This window comes from Rhinopithecus bieti, unplaced genomic scaffold (assembly GCF_001698545.2).
Source record: "Rhinopithecus bieti isolate Rb0 unplaced genomic scaffold, ASM169854v2 scaffold_76666, whole genome shotgun sequence".
In the NCBI taxonomy this organism is placed as follows: Eukaryota; Metazoa; Chordata; class Mammalia; order Primates; family Cercopithecidae; genus Rhinopithecus; species Rhinopithecus bieti.
The window spans coordinates 61,991-75,452 of NW_016829831.1; the positions used below are offsets into that span (position 1 = coordinate 61,991).

Below are 13,462 nucleotides of genomic sequence, written 5' to 3' on the forward strand. Positions count from 1 at the left end.
AGCCAGGATGGTCTCGATCTCCTGACCTCGTGATCCGCCCGTCTCGGCCTCCCAAAGTGCTGGGATTACAGGCTTGAGCCACCGCGCCCGGCCTTTCCCTTTCTTTTCCTTTCTTTCTTCCTTTCTTCCTTTCTCTCCCTCTCTCTCTCTTTCTTTCTTTCTTTCTTTTTAGACAGAGTCTTGCTCTGTTGCCCAGACTGCAGCGTAGTGGCGGGATCTCCCCTCACTGCAAGCTCTGCCTCCCGGGTTCATGCCATTCTTCTGCCTCAGCGTCCCGAGTAGCTGGGACTACAGGCGCCACCACCTCGCCCGGCTAGTTTTTTGTATTTTTTAGTAGAGACGGGGTTTCACCGTGTTAGCCAGGATGGTCTCGATCTCCTGACCTCGTGATCCGCCCATCTCGGCCTCCCAAAGTGCTGGGATTACAGGCTTGAGCCACCGTGCCTGGCCCTATAGACTTCTAATCATGTCAATGCAAAGAAAAAGCTAAAAATAAACTCATTGTTTACTTGCAGAAAAAAGGATTACAAGAAGTGTTTACGTGTATTTTCATATTTTGTTTAAAACATATTACCGAAGGTGTTTCTAGTGCTGTAAAGATTAAACATAGATAGTAACCTTGCAAATTTATTTGCCATCTTCATTTCTCAAAGTTCCAAAAATTTCGATTCATAACTTCTAAAAGGGTTTATTAAATCTAGGTTTCATCAGTTACTAATTATATATGATGGTTAGGACAGGTATTAAATGTCTCAATATTTTGATTTTCTTACCTGGAAAATGGAAATAGGCATGTTTAATTCAGTAGATGTCTCTACAGAATAAACAAGTCCAAGCATGTAAAATGATTATAAAAATATTTGGTACATAAGAAGACTATATATATATGTGTGTGTGTGTGTGTGTGTGTGGTGTGTGTGTGTGTGTGTGTGTCTGTGTGTGTGTGTGTATTTGAGACAGAGTCTCTCTCTGTTGTCCAGGCTGGTGTGCAGTGGCACAGTCTTGACTCACCACAACCTCCATATCCCAGGTTCAAGCAGTTTTCCTGCCTCAGCCTCCCGAGTAGTTGGGATTACCGGTACCCACCATCACTCCTGGCTAATTTTATTTTATTTTATGTTTTATTATTATTTTTTTTTGAGTAGAGACAGGATTTCACCATATTGGCCAGGCTGGTCTCAAACTCCTGACCTCAAGTGATCCACCTACTTCAGCCTCCCAAAGTGGTGGGATTACAGGCGTGAGTCACTATGCCAGGCTGAGAAAACTTGATTTATAATATTGATAATCGTAGGACTGACACAGTATCATTGACAATATTATTATTATTATTATCATTGCTATAAGTACCTCAAATGGGAGATGGCCATGAAGATATTGCCTGTATACTCCTGAAACAGTGTGTGGAGGAATTGAGTGAGAAAACGTGTAAAATTCTAGAATCAATTTCTGAGTGACTAATTCCTGAACACAAAACAAACAAAGTACCCCTGAGGCATCTGTTTTGGTGACCGTTTGATTCATATTCAAATCAAACCCTGGATAATGAATGATGAGTGATCACATTGGTAGGCATACTACAAAGCTCGACACAATGATCATCGCTCACAGTATCATCTATTGTCAGTTGTCAAATCCTTGCAAACTAATATTCTTGAATATACTAATTACAAAAGGGACTCCCCCAAGTTAAGAAATTTAGTGCTTCTCAGAGGTCAAGTATAAATGACAATCCAGGCTGGGCACAGTAACTCACGCCAGTAATCCCAGCACATTAAGAGGCCGAGGTGAGGGGATCACCTGAGGTAAGGCCTGACCAACATGACGAAAACCCGTCTCTACTAAAAATACAAAAACATTAGCCAGGCGTGGTGGCACACATCTGTAATCCCAGCTACACGAGAGGCTGAGGCCGGAGAATCACTTGAACCTGGGAGACAAAGGTTGCAGTGAGTTGAGATCACGCCACTGCACTCTAGCCTGGGCAACAGAGCGAGACTCCATCTCAAAAAAAAAAAAAATACTCCCAAAATAAATGACAATCCATGAAAAATATATTAGGAAAAGACTTACTTGGAAAAACAATTATCATCCTCCACCATCCAGCGCAGGCCAGGAGTTGAGTGTTTTCTGAAAGTAAAATATATCTCATTTGTTTGTCATGTAATGAATAAGCAGTAGGAGGACAAATAGAAATCATCAGTTACCTTAGAAATTAAGTCATTTTCAAAATCTTTAATTAAGAGTAAAAATGTCTAAATAATCTCAATGGCTTAGATGAATGTGAGATTCTTGTACCTACATTATTAAGGGACAAATTACGGTAAGCTTCTTCACGTATCTATTCCTCCTTCACTGTTTTATGAATACGACATTAGTATTTAAGTGGGATAACTACTTTATTGGAGTAATGGCTTTTTTTAAGTAACCTACTTTATACAAGATTTTGCAGGCTCCTTTAAAAATCTAACTATGCTCTATTAAACAGCTTTAAGAACTAAACACTGTTCTCTAGCTTGCTGAGTAAATATGAATTTCACAGTTAAATACATAAAATAATGATTACATCCAATGGTCATGAGGGACATGTTTTTAGAAGTATACTAATTAAACTACATCCTTCAGACAACATGTTTCTACACTTACTAGCAATGAACCATATCTGATTGGTCATTAAGTAATTAGGAATGCTAATGTAAATAAAGTGCCATTCAAACAGGGGCTTTGAGACTGGAGATGAATCATATATTTTGTCTTCAGGTCTGAACTATATACAGATCCATCATATAAAACAACCAAAAAAAAAAAAAGTACTGAATGCAAAAGAAAAAGATGGTTTTGTCCCTCACTACTAACTAGAACCCATATTTTTAAGTAGTTTTTTTGTTATTTTACTGACAACATAAAAGTGTTGTAAGCAATAAGAGAAAAAATGGTTTAGATTATGATCCTGCGTTTTTCCATGCCTGTCATAATTTATGCTTGCTTGCGTGTGTGAATCTAGCTCCTTTCACCAAAGATAAGAGGTTCAAGAAGATACAAAGTAATGAAGATAGAGATGGAGATGGGAATATAAGTGGCACTGGACCAGAAAGAGAAATACTGGATACAGGCAAAACGTGGAAATTGAAGCTACTGGAGGGAAACGGGAAATGAGGCGAAATGACAGCGTTTGAAGTTAATATAAACTAGAAATCTTCGGGATTCCTTAAATCTGGAGAATAAATCAAGGAAATGTAATAAAAATATTTACTTTAGTATTAAACTACAGTAAAAGCGATAAATTGTACAAAACAAATTAGAGTGATAAAATGTCTTTCAAAACTGGAAAATTTTCAAATGGATGATTTGTTTTACGTGTTAAAAACTTACCCAGCATCTGGCAGGTGCAAAATAAATACTGGTTAAATTAATTACTTAAATTTAACTAAAAAGTAAATTACTTTTTCTGGAAAGTAAACAAAGTCGGCCGGGCACGGTTGCTCACACCTGTAATCCCAGCACTTTGGGAGGCCAAGCCGGGCAGATCACGAGGTCAGGAAATTGAGACCATCTTGGATAACACAGTGAAACCTCATCTCTACCAAAAATACAAAAACAATTAGCCGCGCGTGGTGGCGGCGTCTGCAGTCCCAGCTACTCGGGAGGCTGAGGCAGGAAAATGGCGTCAACCCGGAAGGCGGAGCTTGCAGTGAGCCGAGATAGCGCCACTGCACTCCGGGAACAGAAGGAGACTCCGCCTCAGGAAAAAAAAGGAAAAAAAAAAAAAACCTTTCAGTGATGTCCCCACACTCCTGCCCCATTGATGCCATCTTTTGTAATTAAGGTACAATTTACGTTCAGTAAAGTGCACAATTATTAAGTGGAAAGCTTGATAATGCCATATATAAATACATGCCCAGTAAATCACCCTCTAGATAAACATATAGCACATTTCCATAACACCGGGAGATTTTTTCTATGTGATTTTTGTGTCAATACCAAATTCTTCCAAAATAATCAGCATAGTTTTACCTGCTCTTGAATTTCTTATAAATGGAGGCGCATACTGTGCACTGTTTTACATCTGCTCTCCCTCAGTCAACATAACGTTCTTACCATTCAACCATGTTTTATATGTGTCATACATATACATATATACAAATGTTGTCAAATAACTACATAAAATGTTTGTCATACATATAATATGTATTTGTCATGCATATACATTAAAACTTGTGTTATTCTTTGTTATTGCTGCATAGGACTCCATTGTATCAACAGACAAGAATTTGTTTATCCATTTTCTTATTGAAGGGCATTTAGATCAAGTTCAGTTTGAAATTCTTGTGCAAGTCTAGTGCACATGTTTACTCATGTCTATTGCCTGTGTATCATGAGTAGAATTGCTAGGACATAGGAAAGGATGTGTTTAATCTTGTCTGAAGCTGACAGACTGTTTTCCCCAATGTCATTGTACCATTATACATTCATGCAAAGTATGTAGCCACCCCATATCCGCAGTTTACATTTCATCTATTCTGGGTAGTATGCAGTGACAGTTTAGGGTGGTGGTTTTAATTTGCATTATTCTCATTTCTCATAATGTGGAGGAAATTTCCATATGATATATTCATATGGTCATCTGAATATCTTCTTTTTGAAGGAAAGTTTTTTCATATATTGTGCAAAGAAATGATGCCATGTTATAAAAATATTTGAACCTCTTTACCTTGCGCAACACATAAAATTTATTTGAGATCGCTTATAGATGTAAAAGTAGAAGCTTAAATAATAGGCTTCTAGAACAGGGGTTTCAAATTACAGCTCAAAGGCCAGTCTGGACCACACCTGTCTTACTTTCTCTTATTTTAAGATATTGTTTATCTGCAGTAGTTGTAGATTCACGTTCAATAGTAAGAAAGAATACAAATCCTTTCTTGGAAAAAGAAAACAACAGCAAACTAAGAATAGAGCATAGTTATGATTTTAAACCAAGTATTTTGCAATTTCATATTTTTACATGCTTTAAATCATTTGCTTAATAATGATATTGTTGTTATTGGAATTCCAAGATGGGTATTAATAAAACGTATACCCATTCAAGCAAAGAAAAGGGAAGCAAGAATGAGAAAGAGTAAGAAACGGATCCTAAAAGTGAGAGGAGACTTGAAGGACAACAATGATGATTCTTTAAAGGAGCATGTTCTCATTAATTAATCCTCAATCTTTTCCGCAAGACCTTCTCAACACAGTTTCCTCACTCATAATGGCTCCCACCCGGGGAAAAAGAAGGAGAAAAACTTAGTCTTCATTTTATAATTCTAAATAAACCAAAAGAAGAATACTTTAGATTGGTTTCTTGAAGAGAACGACGCACTAACTGACAATTTTATGTATTTCACTATTGGGAGATCCAAGTTATAAACCAACTATTCATTTCATAATTTGTGTTGTGAAATACATCATGTGTGTGTTTGTAGGAGGATGTTTCATAGTTTTTTTCATCTTTTAAATTTCCCCTAAACCCTTTTGTCTTATTAGGTTTTACTTTCACTATACATTTTAGCCACGTTTTTAGGCATGTTTTTTCAGGTTACCTTTATTCTTTATAAAAAATTATATATTCCTAATTATATTAAACTCAAATTTTTAATTTATCCTCATGTTTAAATGAAATTAGTTTTCCTGTAGTTTTAGGAATGTGGATGTGGCTCAAGATATTTCTCTAGCTTCTGGATTCTAGGACTTCTCTTCTATCATGCTGCTACAACTAAGTATTGAAAACATAATCTTTCTTCTAGTCACTTCTTTAGTGCTTTCTGTTTTGTCTGCCACTAGTATCTAGACCAGTTCTGTCCTTTACTTCGAGAATACCTGTCCATAATAATTCATATTCTATTCCCATCGGTTTCTCATCAGTGTGGGGCACTGTCTTCTCACTGAAAAGTTTGGAAATCTCTGGGTGTCTTGGTTATCCCAGCTACCTTAGGTGTTGCCTCAGTCACTTGCACTCGTTGTCAAATTGCCAACAGCAAAGCCCCAGCCTAGTTATGACTGTGGTTTTCAGATAAGCCAACTACATCCTCCTGTTTCAGTGGGGACATCTACCTTGGGATGAGAACTTCTTGGAGAATTCTGTGAGTTAGCACTTATATGTCAAAAGATAAGGAAAAAAGGTCATGATTGTCTAACAGGGTACATGAATCCCCAAATAAATTATCTTACAAAAATATCACACTTGCTTTTCTACGTTTTCACTACTGGTAAAAATGAAACAAATAATTCACATTAGAATAAAATCTGTAAGCTGGTATAACAAGCTAAGACAATTACTTTTACATATAAAGCAAGTCCTTCAAATAAATGTTTTACACACAAATTTAGGTTTTAAAAAAAATAAGGTAAGTATTTACCTTAGTTTTGTTTGTCCACTAAGAGACCCCATTTCTCAAACTGACATTAAACTGGACTGCAGCTCAAACCCTACAAAGAATAAAATGCATGTCACAAGCTGGATACACACATGTGCATATTACATACATGATAAATGGCTAACCCTGCTGTGCATACAACATCCATGAGTAGTTTTACCTTGTAAAAATACTGTAGCCTATCTTGAATCAAACTGTAATAAAAAAAACAAAAGATAATGCTTGCCTACTAATAGACATTTGCTCAGGCATTTTAAAACATGCAAAAAGTATAATGTCTTGAGGACTGAAACGTTATTGAAGATGGGATAAAAGTCAACACTGCTTACAAATAACTGAACATGGAGAGCACAGCCAACACATTCATGTGGACAGCAAATAAGTGGTTGTGTATTGCACATCTTCTATCTGGGTTATTCCTAGCTTGACGTTTCTGCCTTCATTATTATTGGTAGTTCCTAGAGTCACAGCTTCCATGTCAAACGTGACAGTGGATACAGAAGTAGTTGCAAGAAACTGATGAGGCCTTTCTTTTCCACTGACAAAAATTGTACCATTTGTACCAATGCACATAGCTTTATCCTGCTGCAGAGAGTCCTAGACATTCTGTTTTTGGCTTGTTTGTTTTGTTTTGTTTTGTTTTGTTTTGTTTTGTTTTTTGAGATGCAGCCTCGCTCTGTCGCCCAGGCTGGAGTGCAGTGGCACGATCTCGGCTCACTGCAAGCTCTGCCTCCGGGGTTCATGCCATTCTTCTGCCTCAGCCTCCCAAGTAGCTGGGACCACAGGTGCCTGCCACCACGCCCAGCTAATTTTTTTGTATTTTTAGTAGAGACTGGGTTTCACCGCGTTAGCCAGGATGGTCTCGATCTCCTGACCTCATGATCTGCCCACCTCGGCCTCCTAAAGTGCTGGGATTACAGGCATGAGCCACCGTGCCCGGCCAACATTCTGTTTTTATGACACACTCCTATACTGCCTCTTCTGTCTCACAGTCCCACAGTTTCAACTCTAAATATTAATGTCTGCCCAGAGAAATAAGTTGGAGCTCTGGAGTCGAGAACACCTGAATATTCAGAATCGTTCCGGCATGACGTATTTCTTTGATTGCTCAGACCCTTCCCCTCAAAACCAACTGTCCACTCATGAGGCACAAATATGGAATGAACTGTCTGGGGGACACTCCAAGGACTCCGCTCCTGTCGGCCATCTCCTGGGTGCAGATTCTGAAATGATCATCAACATTGGAGTCTGTGTGCAATACTATGAATTCAGTTTCAAAACCTACATATACATCCTCAAAATGATTTGAAGTACATTTACGAAACTGGAGCCTGTCATCTTGTGCCATAAAGTTGTCATCCACATTACACCATTGTACTATGATGCCTCCAGGTTTCTCTATCAGTTCTTCTATCTGTACTGGTGGGCGAGATGCTACAGTTCCACGCTTAAGAATGTGGTCTTTCATGATGTTAAAAATAGAGTCATCCAACTGAGCACATACACAAGTCACATCAACCAGTAAAGGAACTTCTTGTATGCTGTCCAGCTGAACATGCAAGGCCTTTTTGGTAAAGCTCCAGTTTCTCATTCTCTTCTCCTACACCACCAACCATGGCAATCTCACCTTTTCGTACTAAAGCCTCTGGAGTGTTGACTCTGTGTTCTATGAGCTTCTGGCAATCATCTAGTGGTGATTTAATGGTCTGTTTAATGGTGTCCACCTCTTGCAAAAGGGTCACCAATCGTTCATCTAGGAGCTTTGCAAGGGTTCCCTTTAAATCATTAATATGTTGTTTGAGAACATCCCTTGTCTGTGATGCACTCTCTTTGATCTCTGTGCCTCCCACAGCCCCTCAAGCTGGTGACCCAGCTCCCACCGGTAGTTCTTGCCACCTCTACGTTCTCGAGGGCCTCCTGAAGCAGCAGCTCAGGCTCTAGCTCCATCATCTGCCTCATGCAGCTGCTGGAGTGGGTTCCCGACTGTTGAGTCTGGAGTTTTCTGATGGGAAGATATTTACCTACTGATGTAAGTATATTAGTGATTGTAGGATTATGCATATTTCCTGTTTTTTGCCGAATTTGTATTTTATTTTGTGTTTTGCTTTATATTTTCCTAGGAATATTTCCATTTTATCTAACTTTTCAAATGCATTGGCATAAAGTTATTTATTTAATATTTTCCAAATCTCAAGTTGCTGTTTCTTTTTCGCTCCTCATTATATTGATTCTTTGCATACTGGTTTCTACATATGTGCCTCATGTATAGATTTCCTCTATTCCACAGTCATCTTATAAGTAGGCCATAGACAATTTTCATTTTTGCAGTTTGCCAAATGTTCAAAAGCATAGTGCCAAGTAGGCAATGCTCTATTCCTACATTCTTGACTCAAGTAAGGATTAAGAAGAAAAGCTTATGTTTATGCCTTTGACATCCTGCATATTCTTGATCTTCATCTTCCCAAATACTAAGAGGGCAATAAAGGTCAATGTGGATGATCTTCACTCACCCTGACTAACTCACCTTGCCTGGGAGCATTTTTGAGTGGCTATGGCTTTGTTCAACAAGTTATTCTCTCAGTTGTTTTAATCAAAGCTGGGATGAATATTTTTAAGATAAGAATGATTCATTTGTTTTTAAATGAATCTACCTGCTGCATTCCAAATACAATTTAATGAGTCTGTTAAAGTGTTAGTGGATTTAAAATTATTGAGATGTGGCAATTTGAGAACATATCTAGATATTTTGCTTTAATTCTTATGGAAGTAATTCGTTATGGGTTTTGCTTACCTGGGACCTAATCTCAGTGTATAATAATTACCTTATACAGTCATATTTCTTAGAAGGGAACCCTGGAAATAAACACTGCATTGTGAGAATTATAGGATTCATTAGTAAAAACCTCCTACTTATCAATTTGCAGGAAATGTAAGTTGATTTACTTTCTCATTACCTAGGAGATTTTTTTATACTCCTGACTCATCTTTGTTCTTTTCTTTGTACAAGCAATGAAGTTATAAGTCCTGTGAGGTAATAGGCTGCAAATTATAATGCTTCACTGCATAAGCAAGTAACAGGAAATGAATTATGAAGAACAAAGTCCTTGTTACACAAGCTTCAATAATCCTTAATTCTGAACGGAAAAATAGCCAATCATTTGTATAAGGTCCCATGAACAAAGTAGGATAATATGCATTTGAATTATCATTGACTACATTTTCATTTTAGTTTAAAAAAACTATCTTAGAGATTGCGCAGAAAGTCAGCTTTTAAAAAATACACAAAGTACTTTCATACTTCTTTTTTAATCTCTAGTAAAAGTTGGTCTTCAAACTACAATGAACTGGTGAAAATAGGTAAGGTTTCTGTGTGTATGGGAAGTAATAAAATAAAGTTTTCTAAGGGAAAAGTTGAAAAATGATACAGAGATCACTTAAATATTTTATATATTTTGCTGGTTTTTAAATCAAGAAGATTATAAGTGTTAATTACATATAAGACATGATATGTTTGTAAAAGTTACCTGAAACAATACCATAGGTTCACTGTCAGGTAGTTCTGAGGTCAAAAAAAAAGGTAAGACAGAGATAGTTTATACTTCTGTTGCCTATATGAATTTGCTCATTTTAATATCTATATGTTAAAAATTGAGCTGATATACATTCTTCCCAGTAAAGAGAATTTAAAATACTAAAACTCTCTAGTGTCCATAACTTCCTAGAGAAACGGTGATTCTAGGTCTGGGGCAGAACAGACATAAGTGAGATAAAGTGTCTAGTTGTGCCCTCAAACAGGGAAAGTAATAAATATTGAGATCATGTAAACAAAAAATATATCAACCTACTTGAAAGGGCTTGTAATGGCCAAAGATAGAAGACATTGATTGGTCACCTACTATTATTTTTTTAAAATAGTAACTGTAATGCTTAAGTATTTATTCCACCTTTTCTGTAGAATATTTGCTGCAAGGTAAACAAGTAGTTGGTAGGGGAAATTTTTAAAATTAAATGTAAGCCAATAAATGCAAAATCAATGATAGAATTAGAAATTCACCATTTTGCTATTCCTAATGCATAAGTCTAAGTAGTGATAATCCACAGATGCCAAAACCATTAGAGAAATTCCTGTTCGAAAATTTGTAAGGGATGGATCTGCTAGGTGGATACTTGATGGATCCTGATTCCGTGAACTAATCTTATCATCACTAAGTATGGGCCATTCATTTTTACATTCCTTCTTGCATAATGACATAGACAGTGTATAGCAATACCAGTGGTCATACACAAACACACACACACATACTGTAAATGAACAGGAATCTAACTAAGTTCCAAGACACGAATAATAGCTGACAGGCAATAAAAGGGACACAGAAATAAGAAGAATGACATCAAAGGAAAGTAATCAGCCAAATAGATATTGGAAATTCTGACTAAAAACAAGTACACTTTCTTCAACAAGTAAACAGAAAATGGGCAGGGACAGAGGAAAACTGTCATCAGTTAAAGGACACTTAAGAGTCTGTGAACGCTGGGCATGGTAGTGGCATGTGCCTGCAATCCCAGCTATTCAGATGACTGAGGCAGGAGGATTCCTTGAGCCCAACAGTTCAAGACCAGCCTGAGTAACATAGCCAGACCCTCTCTCTACAACAACAACAACAAAAGAGATCATGATGTGTAGATTTGTTTCAATCTCATACAAACATGTTGCAAGTATTTTTTCTAGAGAATGCAAGAAATTTGAATATCAACTAGATATTATATCAGGGATTACTGATCATTGCATTATATGTGATAAAGATTTTGTGATTGTATTATCTTTAATTCCTAATCAGTAAAAAAAAAAATACATAAGTATTTGTGGTTAAATAATATGTTTTCTGGGTTATGTCTTATGAAACATTCCAGCAATAATTTTTAAAAAATGAGACAACAAATATAAACTTATATTGAACAAAATGTTTATTTAAAAACATATAGCTAATTGTTGCATAGATATTCACTACACAGTTGACTCTTGAACAACACAAGTGTTAGGGATGCTGACTTTTCCCACAGTCAAAAACTCATATATAACATTTGACTTCCAACAACGTACCTACAAATAGCTACTATTCACTGGAAACCTTACTAATAATGCAAACATATAATTAACACATATTTTGTATATTATATGTATTATATACTATATTCTTGCAATAAAGTAAGCTAGAGAAAAGAAAATGTTATTAAGAAAATGCTAAAGAAGAGAAAATATATTTATCATTCATTAAGTAGAAATGGATCATCATAAAAGCCTTCACCCTCTTCACCTTCATGTGAAGTAGGCTGAGGAAGAGGAAGAAGAGGGGGATTTCATCTTCTGTCTCAGGGTGGGAGAGGTGGAAGAGGCAGAGAAGGTACAAGGGGAGGCAGGCACACTTGGTGTAATTTTAAGGAAATGCATTGAAATTTCTGTCTTTTTTGCCTTTCCATTTCTCTAAAAGTGTTTCTATGTGGTGCTCATCCTTCCACCATTTGTTTTAGGTTCAGTGCCCGTATCATAGCAGGCTTCATATCATGAAACAAGTCAAAAGCCGTCTTGAATAATCAGAACCTTGCTGCCAGATTGGCTGACATCAATTTGTTTCCTGGCCCTGCTTCCTCTTGTCATCTTCCTCCTCGTCATCTGGCACTGGTTCCAGAGCACTCACCTTCATCAAGTCATCTTCTGTTAATTCCTCTGGTTTGGTGTCCATTAACTTTTCAATTTCTCCAAGATCCATATCTTGAAACCCTTCATCCTCCAGCATATCAATAATCTCCTTCATGATTTCCTCAATTGGCTCAGTTGTAAATGCTATGAAGTCATGTACAACATCTGGATGCAGTTTTCTCTAGCAGAAATTTACTGTTTTGAGTTTAACGGCTTTTACAGCATTTTCTGTAACAATGATGACATCTTCGATGGTGTAATCCTTCCGGACTTTCATGATGTTCTATCTAGGTTCTCTTTATAGTGTTGATGATCCTTTCCATAGAGTACAGTGTGTAATGAGTCTTAAAGGTACTGTGGCCCCCAGATCTGTAAGATAAATTGGAGACATTGCATTTGGGGACACAGAAACCACTTCAGTGTTGAACTCATGGGGATCTGGTGGTCATGGGCATTATTCTGTATGAAGGGAACTTTAAAGGCAGTCTTTTACTGGCAAACTCCTTCCTGATCTTAGGGACAAATATCCATGAAACTAGTCCAGAAAAAAAAGGATTCTCTTGTCCAGGCCTTCTTGTTGTACAACCAAAAGACTGGCAGCTGGTGTTTACCTTTTGTCTTCCAGGCTCAGGGGTTAGCAGCTTTACAGACAAGGGGCAGTCCTGATTATACACCTGACTGTATTTGTACACAATGGTACAGTTAGTCTATCTTTTTCTGTCTTAAATCCTGGTGCTCACATCTCTTTTTTACTAATAAGTGTTGTGGCATTTTGTTTTTCCAGAATAGGGCACTCTCTTCTGCATTAAAAACCTGTTCAGGCAGTTATTCTTTCATTTCAATGATTTTTCAACAGCATCTGGGAACTCCTCTGCTGTCTCTTGTTTAGCAGATAATACTTCTGCTGTTATCTTGACATTTTTAAGCCAAATCTCTTTCTAAAATTATCAAACCATCTTTTGCTGCCTTTAATTTCTCCAGTTTTAGATCCTTGACCTTTCTTTTCTTTGTGTTGTTATGTGATGACTTCACTTTTTCTTGAATCATACAGGTGTGCCTTTGTTATAGCAATTATGCACCCACATAAAAGTTGCATTTTTTACATGAGATAAAAGATATTCCTCAAAAGTGCAGGGGTTTTGGGCCTGCTGCCATAGCTACACCAACTGCTTCACACATTTCCTTTTCTAACAGTGGTCCTTAGACTGGACTCCTTGATCTTGAAATGGAGGGCAACCACAGTTGCAAACCTCAGTCTATGGTACACATAAAGCAATTCAACCTTTTCGTGTAGTGGCATGACATCTCTGTTTCTTGGGAGCACTTCCAGCATCGCTAGTAGTGCCTTGTG

General features: G+C 37.2%; 1 long non-coding RNA gene and 1 pseudogene across 2 annotated transcripts in view; both read right to left on the reverse strand.

Annotated features, from left to right (window-relative positions):
• LOC108524090 (uncharacterized) overlaps positions 1–3,505 on the reverse strand; it is a 28,163-nt gene extending 24,658 nt beyond the window's left edge. For both annotated transcript variants that reach the window (XR_001883974.1, XR_001883973.1), the window contains exons 1-2: positions 3,373–3,505; positions 2,074–2,130 (exon numbers count right to left, since the gene is read on the reverse strand). This is a non-coding gene — a long non-coding RNA (uncharacterized LOC108524090). The remainder of the gene's footprint in view (positions 1–2,073; positions 2,131–3,372) is intronic.
• A 4,189-nt stretch (positions 3,506–7,694) lies between these two features.
• LOC108524088 (cytokine receptor-like factor 3) lies at positions 7,695–8,372 on the reverse strand (annotated as a pseudogene).
• Positions 8,373–13,462: the final 5,090 nt, after the last annotated feature.